This window comes from Crocuta crocuta, unplaced genomic scaffold (assembly GCF_008692635.1).
Source record: "Crocuta crocuta isolate KB4526 unplaced genomic scaffold, BGI_CrCroc_1.0 scaffold414, whole genome shotgun sequence".
Lineage (NCBI taxonomy): Eukaryota > Metazoa > Chordata > Mammalia > Carnivora > Hyaenidae > Crocuta > Crocuta crocuta.
Window position 1 is genome coordinate 289,896 of NW_027530852.1, and position 7,809 is coordinate 297,704.

The following is a 7,809-nucleotide window of genomic DNA, read 5'->3' on the forward strand; positions in this document are numbered from 1 at the left end:
AGGCAAGGGCATAGAAACTAAGACAAAAGTTCAGCTGCAAACAGTTCAGGAATTCAGACCAGCAGTTTTGGCAGGAGGATAGTTATGTCATGGAGCAGCCTGGCAGCAGGACTGGAGACATGGGTCATTTGATGGTAAAGAGAGGACGAAGACTATAGTAGCAGGTAGAACTGAAGCAAATTTCAGCTTTAGACAGAAAATATTTTGTGCTCTTATTTTCAAGACAAAAGGTGATATTTAACCAAACTTGAGAGAATCGAGCAACGTTTGGCATTTGCCTTAAAATATATTCTTTTATATGGTCAGCTTCATTAAAATATAACTTATTTGTAGGAAAATCCATCCTTTTCAGACTGTGGTTCTGTGAGTTTTGACGAATGTATACAGTCTAACCAACACCACAGTTACCTGATAGATCAGTTCCATGACTCCATCACTTTGTGCCCCTTTGTAGTTAATCCCTAACCCTCACATCCAGCCTCTGGCAACCAATGATCTATTTTCTAATCCCTATAGATGTGCCTTTTCCAGAATTTCAGATAAATGGAATAATAAATTGTATGACCTTTTGAGCCTGGCTTCCTATAACTAGCATAATGCATTTATGATTCATTCATGTTTTTATAAGTATTACATTTGTTTTAGTTTTTTTTTTTTTTTTCAACTCCACTAGCACAAATTCTGGAGTTAAACTTCCCACGTATATGGGAAAATCACAGGGGTCAGCACACCCAGAGTGCAATGGGCAAGTCTTGCTCTGGGAAAACCAACTTTGTGATCATGTCATCACCCCTGTCAGGTAAGTATTTATTAGATTATCTTTTATTGCTGAGCAATACTCCACTGTAGGATATATCACAGATTATCCATTCTCCCATTGAAGGCCATTTGGTTTGCTTCTAATTTTGGGCATTTATGAATAAAGCCACCATAAATATCATATACATAAATATTCATGTATAGGTTTCTTCCCCCTCAGGTAAGATAACTATTTTTAGCACAAGGGCCAGACTGTTTTCCAAAGTTGTTATAATATTGTGAATTTTAAGCAGCAATGTGTGAGCATTCCAGTTGCTCAACATTTAGCCTTCCTTTTAGCCTTTGAGATTGTCAGATTGTTTATCTGAGTGTTCTACTTTGCTTTATTTTATTTGTGTTTTAGCATTTCTAATTGGCATGTAGTGGTATCTCATAGTGACATAATGATATTGAGTATCTCTTTTTCTTGTGGTTAATGTCAGATATCTTTTCCTCACTGAAGTGTTTGTTTAAATCCTGTATCCATTTGTACTTGGGATTTTTGTTTTCTTATTAGTAATTGAGTTCTGAGATTCCTCTATTGAGTTCTGAGATTCCTCTATATATCTTAGACACAAGTCCCTTACCACCTATGTTTGTAAATGCTTACCACAGTCTGTTGTTTTTCCTTTCATTTTGTTAACATCTTTAGTAGAACAGAAATTTTATACATATATAATATTCCATCTAAATTTATTATGAATCAGTTTTGATGTTTTGTTTAAGAAATGTTACTACCTCAGGTCCCTGGGTGGCTCAGTTGGTTAAGCATCTGATTTTGGCTCAGGTCATGATCTCGTGGTTTCTAGTCTTTGAGCCCTGCATCAGGCTCTGTGTTACCAATGTGGAGCCTGTTTTGGATCCTCTGTCTGCCTTTCCCACTCACGCTTTCTCTTTCTCAAAAATAAATAAACATTTAAAAAAAGAAAAATAAATGCTCCTACCTCAAATTACAAAGATGGTTTTCTATGTTTCTTCAACGAGTTTTATGGTATCAGGTTTACATATAGGTCTATGATTCAAGTTGATTTCATTTTTTTATATTATATGAAGTATGAGTTATGTTCATATTTCCTTATGGATATCTAACAACTGGAGAATCATTTGTTGAAAATACTATTCTTTCTCCATTGTATTACCTTTGCACTTTTCTTGAAATCAGTTGACCACCCTCTCATCACTGCTTTTCAACATGGTGTTAGAAATCCTTGCTAATGCAATAAGGATAGAAAACGAAGTAGGTGTACAGATTGGAAGGGACTAATAAAACTGTCTTTGTGGATGACGTGATAATGTATCCAGAAAATCTGAAAAAATTGACAAAAAATGTCCATTGCTTTCCTATATAATGAACAAGTGCAACCTGAAATTAAAAACATAGTACCATTTATATTCTCATTGCCCAAAATGAAATACTGAGGTATAAGTCTAACAAAATATGTACAAGATCTTTCATTAATATTGTCTAGATGTCAATTCTTCCCAACTTGATCTACAGATTCAACATAATTCTGGTCAAATTTCCTGAAGTTATTTTATGGATATACACAAACTGATTCTAATATTATATGGAGAGGCAAAAGACATAGAATTGGTGACACAATATTACAGTGGAAGAACAAAGTTGAAAGACTGACACCCATTCTACTTCAAGACTTATTATAAAGCTTTAGCAATCAAGACAGTGTGTTATTGGCAAAAGAATAGATAAATAGGTCAATGGAACAGAATAGAAAATCCAGAAATAGATCCCCATAAATAGAATCAACTGAATTTTGACAAGACCAGCAAAGGCACTACATTGGAGCCAACATCACCTTTTCAACAAGTGGTGAGGGAACAAGTGGAAATCAGCATGAAAAAAAAAATGATAATAACCTAGACGAATATCAGATACCCTTAACAAAAATTAACTCAAAATGGATCATAGACCTTAATGTAAAATGCAAAATTATAACATTGGAAGATAACATAGGAGAAATTCTAGATGGCTTGATGATGGGGATAATGTTTTAGATACAACACCAAAGACATGATCCATGAAAAAAGTATTTATAAGCTGGGCTTTATTAAAATTAAAAACTTTTGCTCTAAGGCAGTGTCAAGAGAATGAGAAGATAATCTTAAAACTGAGGAAAAAATTTACAAAGGATACATCTGATAAAGGACTAATCAGAATATCCAAAACAAAAAAATTTTTAATAATAAGAAAAAAAAACCAAAGATGGGTCAAAGACATTAACAAATACCATGCCAAAGATACACAGCTGGCAAATAAGGATATGAAGAAGTGCTCCATATCATATGTCTTCAGGGAAATGCAAATTAAAACAGTAATGAGAGACCACTGTATCTATTAGAATGACCATAACCCGGAATACTGACAGCAAGTGCTGGTGAGGACATAGAGCAACAGACTCTTATCATTGCTGGTGAAACTGCGAAATGGTACACTTTGGAAGACAATTTGGCAATTTCTTACAAAACTAGACCTACTTTTACTATACAGTCTAGCAATTGTGCTCTTTGGCATTCACCCAAAGGAGGTGAAAACTTAGGCTCACACAAAACCCTGTGTACAAGTTTTTATAATAACTCCATTCATAATTACCAAAACTTGGAAGCAACCAAGATGTCCTTCAGTAGGTGAATGGATAAATAAATGGTGGTACATCCAGACCATGGACTATTACTCAATGCTAAAAAGAAATGAAATAGCAGGGCGCCTGAGTGGCTCAGTCGGTTAAGCGTCCGACTTCAGCTTAGGTCATGATCTCACGGTTCGTGGTTTTGAGCCCTGAACCTTGATCATTTGGCAGAATTAAGTTTGCCACAGTTCTCCACTGCAAAGCTGATTTTTCAATGGTATTTTTTAAATTCTTTCCTGTTTTTCATTGCCAGTACATAGAAATACAATGGATTTTTCTGTATTGACCTTTTATCCTGTGATCTCACTAAAGTCACTTGTTAGTTCTTTTAGCTTTTTGTAGATTATATTGGTTATCCAATAAAGAAAACCATGTCATCTGCAAATAGATACCATTTTATTCTTTCATATCCAATTTGTATTCTATTTACATATGCATGAACATATGTATGTGTATATATCTGTATGTATTGTCTCATTTCATTGGCTAGGATTTAAAATACCATGTTCAGTAGGACTAATGAGAATAGACATCCTTGCCTTTCACTTGTAACTGTGAGGAGAGTATTCTGTCTTTCTTCAAAAAGTACTGTGCTGTTTATAGAGGTTTTTCTTTGTAGAGACCCTTTATCAGATAGAGGAAGTTCCTTTCTCTAGTTTTCTGAGAGGTTTTTTCTTTTTATCATAAATGTGTATTAAATTTGGTCTGTAATCTTTTCTGCATTTATTGAAACAATTATATTGTTTTGCTTCTTTAGTCTGTTGACATAGTGCGTCACATTGATTATTTTAAACCACCAAGGGGTGCTTTCTCCAATATTCTTGCTCACAGTCTTTCTCTTCAGCGCCTGGTGAAATCTCTGGAGAAGAGCCCTCAAGTGTATGCGTCTCACTTTGTGTTTGTAGCTCTCAGGAGCTCTGTCATCTCCTGCTTCCCAATACTCAGCCTTTTGCAAATGGTCAAATATTTTAATTGAAACCTTTTTAGCCACTTCTATGCTAGCCCAGGCTTCCTCCTATGTTCTGCCAGAGGTGAGTCCATTGTGCCACATGTCATCTTTGAAGTGCCTAACTTTTCAAAGATTTCAGCCTTGTTGTTGATCGTACAACAAGGCTGATGAGTTCAACACAACGTATGATTTTATAGTTTGTACCGCTTTTTACTTGTTATTTTTGTGGAAATGACAGCCTTTCCAGCTCTCTAAATTCTAGACAGAAGATGGTAGTCCTTTTGATTAAAAGAAAAATGACTTACCTCCATCAATAAACTGATGTGGGAATGTTCTTTCCCCAGAAAACTTTAAATATCACTTTTTCTCGAACAGCAAAAGATAGTGATGTCAGTTTGGGCTCATATTCAGCACAGGCAAGGCAGACTGTAAATTTTGCTCTGTAGAGCATCTAGTACAATGTTAGAACCTAAGACTTGGATAATAATTATATTTTCATTTAAAGAACCTCTCCCTCTAGGTTTAAAATTAGGAAACCAAGCGATAATTGTAGGGTTTTTGGCAGAGTAAATGAAAAGCAGATTAGTATATAAAGCTGTTTGAAGTTACATAAATCAATCCTGCTGACTGTTTTCCCTAGGTATAAAACCAGTGAATGCCCCTCAGAGGAAGATTTCACATCACTTTGTTAAGAAGTATATAAATGGTAACAGCAACTGCACTTCAGCATTGTTCACATTATGGAATTTTATATGAATCTGCATTACATAAATATATTGATCCTTTAGTTCAATAAATGTTTATTGAACATCTAAAATATGATAGACACTACTCTGACAGTTTGGAAGAACATTCAAAGAGGCAGGTAAAGGATCTGAGTTTTAGCTTTGATGTTATTACTCTTTGCTTCAAATTGGTTGAATATACTCCCATCCAAGTACTAACCAGGCCCGACCCTGCTTAGCTTCCGAGATCAGATGAGATCGGGCACGTTCAGGGTGGTAAGGCCGTAGACTCAAATTGGTTGAATATACTCTCTGCACAAAATTAGTAGAAGTGAATTATATCAAGGGTTACTGTTGGATAGCCATATCACTACATCCCACCCAATCTGTTTCATACACCTATGGTAGACTAGGTAATTCATATATAATTGTTCAACCTAAGATATGTTGGATTGCTTTTAATTTTTTATCTTACAGGGATCAAATTTCAACAATAGTGAAATTTAAGTGAAAAATTACGTGAAAAATTAAGATCTGGGAGAGGATGGAGACACCGAGAGATGCAACTAGTTGTACTGAGTGTATGCCAATCAAAAAGAAATGGCTGAGGGGCGCCTGGGTGGCTCAGTCAGTTAAACATCTGACTTCAGCTCAGGTCATGATCTCATGGTTTGTGGGTTCAGACCTTGTATCACGGGCTCTCTGCTGACAGCTCAGAGCCTGGAGCCTGCTTCGGATTCGCTATCACCCTCTCTCTCTCTGCACTTCCCCCACTCATGCTGTCTTTCTCTCTCAAAAGTAAATATTAAAAAATTTTTAAAAAGAAATGCTTGAGAGCTGAATGTATTCTTTTTGGCAGCATTGCAAGCTTAAATGGATCAAAGTGGGAGTCCACAGTCTGAGATTACAGAGGTGAGGAAGACCATTAGCAGGAGGGTCAGAGGAGATATTTGGTAAACAAAAGTTGTGTAAGTTTCTTAAGTAAAGAGGAATCTCTGTTAATAGCTCTCTTCCCGGTACAGGCAGGCCATTGAGGGAGAAGAAAAGAGCTTTTCCTGAACCTGCTGGGTTTTGATTGCTTTTAAGTCAAAATAACTTTCATGCCAAAGTGACCCATTTTGGGGCGGCCTGCCCTTGGCCCCTAAACCAGTAGTGACTGTTTGCCAGTCAGACGACCAGCAATGAAGGAAATTATAAAGAATGCCCTTCAGAGAGAAGGAAAACAATCCTGAATGGAAGGACAGAGATGAAAGAAGAAATAGAATGAAAATAAAATGATTAATATGTAGACAAAACTATATAAGCTTTGGTATCAGTATTTAAAATGTATGAGTGAATAAAATGTGTTTATATTTTTGTTTGCATAATGTATATGTTGAGAAGGGAAGGATTTCCTCTATCCTTCAAGGTACTTCTAGCTGGACTAAGAATCAAATTGACTTGAAACAGACAAACAAGAGAAAATCAAATCTCACAGTGTACAAACAGGGAACCCACACAGGCCTGGAAATTCCAAAGAAAGTGAGGCAAAAACATGCTTCTGTGAGCTCAGGAGAGGGCTAGGGGGTCTGAGACTACAAAGAGGAGAAAGACCATTATTAGGAAGGTGAAAAGAGATGTTTGGAAATCAAAGGTTGCTCTATTATGTAAATAGATTTCTTAGGTAAAGAAGAATCTCTGTAAATAGCTCTCTTACTGGTACCAGCAGGCAGTCCTGGGGGAGTTAAAGAGCTTTACCTGAATCTGCTAGGTTTTAAGTGCTTTTAACTGAAAATAATGTTCATGCTAAAGTGGCCTATGTTGGTGTGACCTGAATTTTGCCCCTATATATACAGATATTTTTATAATTTATAAATGCATGAAATATATATTTATTTATACACTCGGTATAAATGTATGAAATGTATAAAGTGACATTGATGACTTTTTACCTTTGAGCATGGTAAATTAAGCTATTGTCTTTTTTCTAGTCTCACTATTTTCTCCTGCTGAATCATCTTTTAAATAGATGTTGGGCCTTCTAAATACATCTTTATCTTTCACGTTCTCTTTGGAAAAATTTTTTAGTTTGCTTTATTTGCCATTTGAAGGAAAAATTCATTAATTGGGTATAATTTCCAATTCTGTTTGTCTTCTGTCTATTCTGCCACTTAATTTAGTCATCATCTCTAGTTATTTCTTCTCCATAATCATGCAGTGTTTTAAAATAACTTCCTTTTCCTGCTCCATGAATGTAATATTGACACTAACTAAACTGATTTTAATTTCCTGCACTTGCAGTTACAGTAACAATTTTTCTCTGCATGTCACCTCTATTTCTTGAGTTGCTATTCTGTCATTCACAGTATTGTCTTTACTTAAATGCTTGCTGACCTTCAAACAGGACAAATTTTTTATAGTGACAAGGTGAAAAGCAAGTTTGAATGGGTAAAAGCTTGAACGAAAGGTCAGAGAATGGAAATACAATGATTACCCAGTCATTTTAGTACATTGTGTTTAAAAGCTAGGAGCGCGCCTGGGTGGCTCAGTTGGTGAAGCATCTGACTTTGGCTCAGGTCATGATTTTGTGGTTTGTGATTCGAGCCCTCTTTTGGGCTTTGTGCTGACAGCTGGGGAGCCTGGATCCTGCTTCAGATTCTGTGTCTCCTCCTCTCTCTGCCCCTCCCATGTTCATCCTCTGTCTCTCAAT

General features: G+C 36.0%; 1 pseudogene; it reads right to left on the reverse strand.

Moving 5' to 3' along the window:
- Window positions 1-661: 661 nt before the first annotated feature.
- LOC144235856 (U1 spliceosomal RNA) lies at window positions 662-807 on the reverse strand (annotated as a pseudogene).
- Window positions 808-7,809: the final 7,002 nt, after the last annotated feature.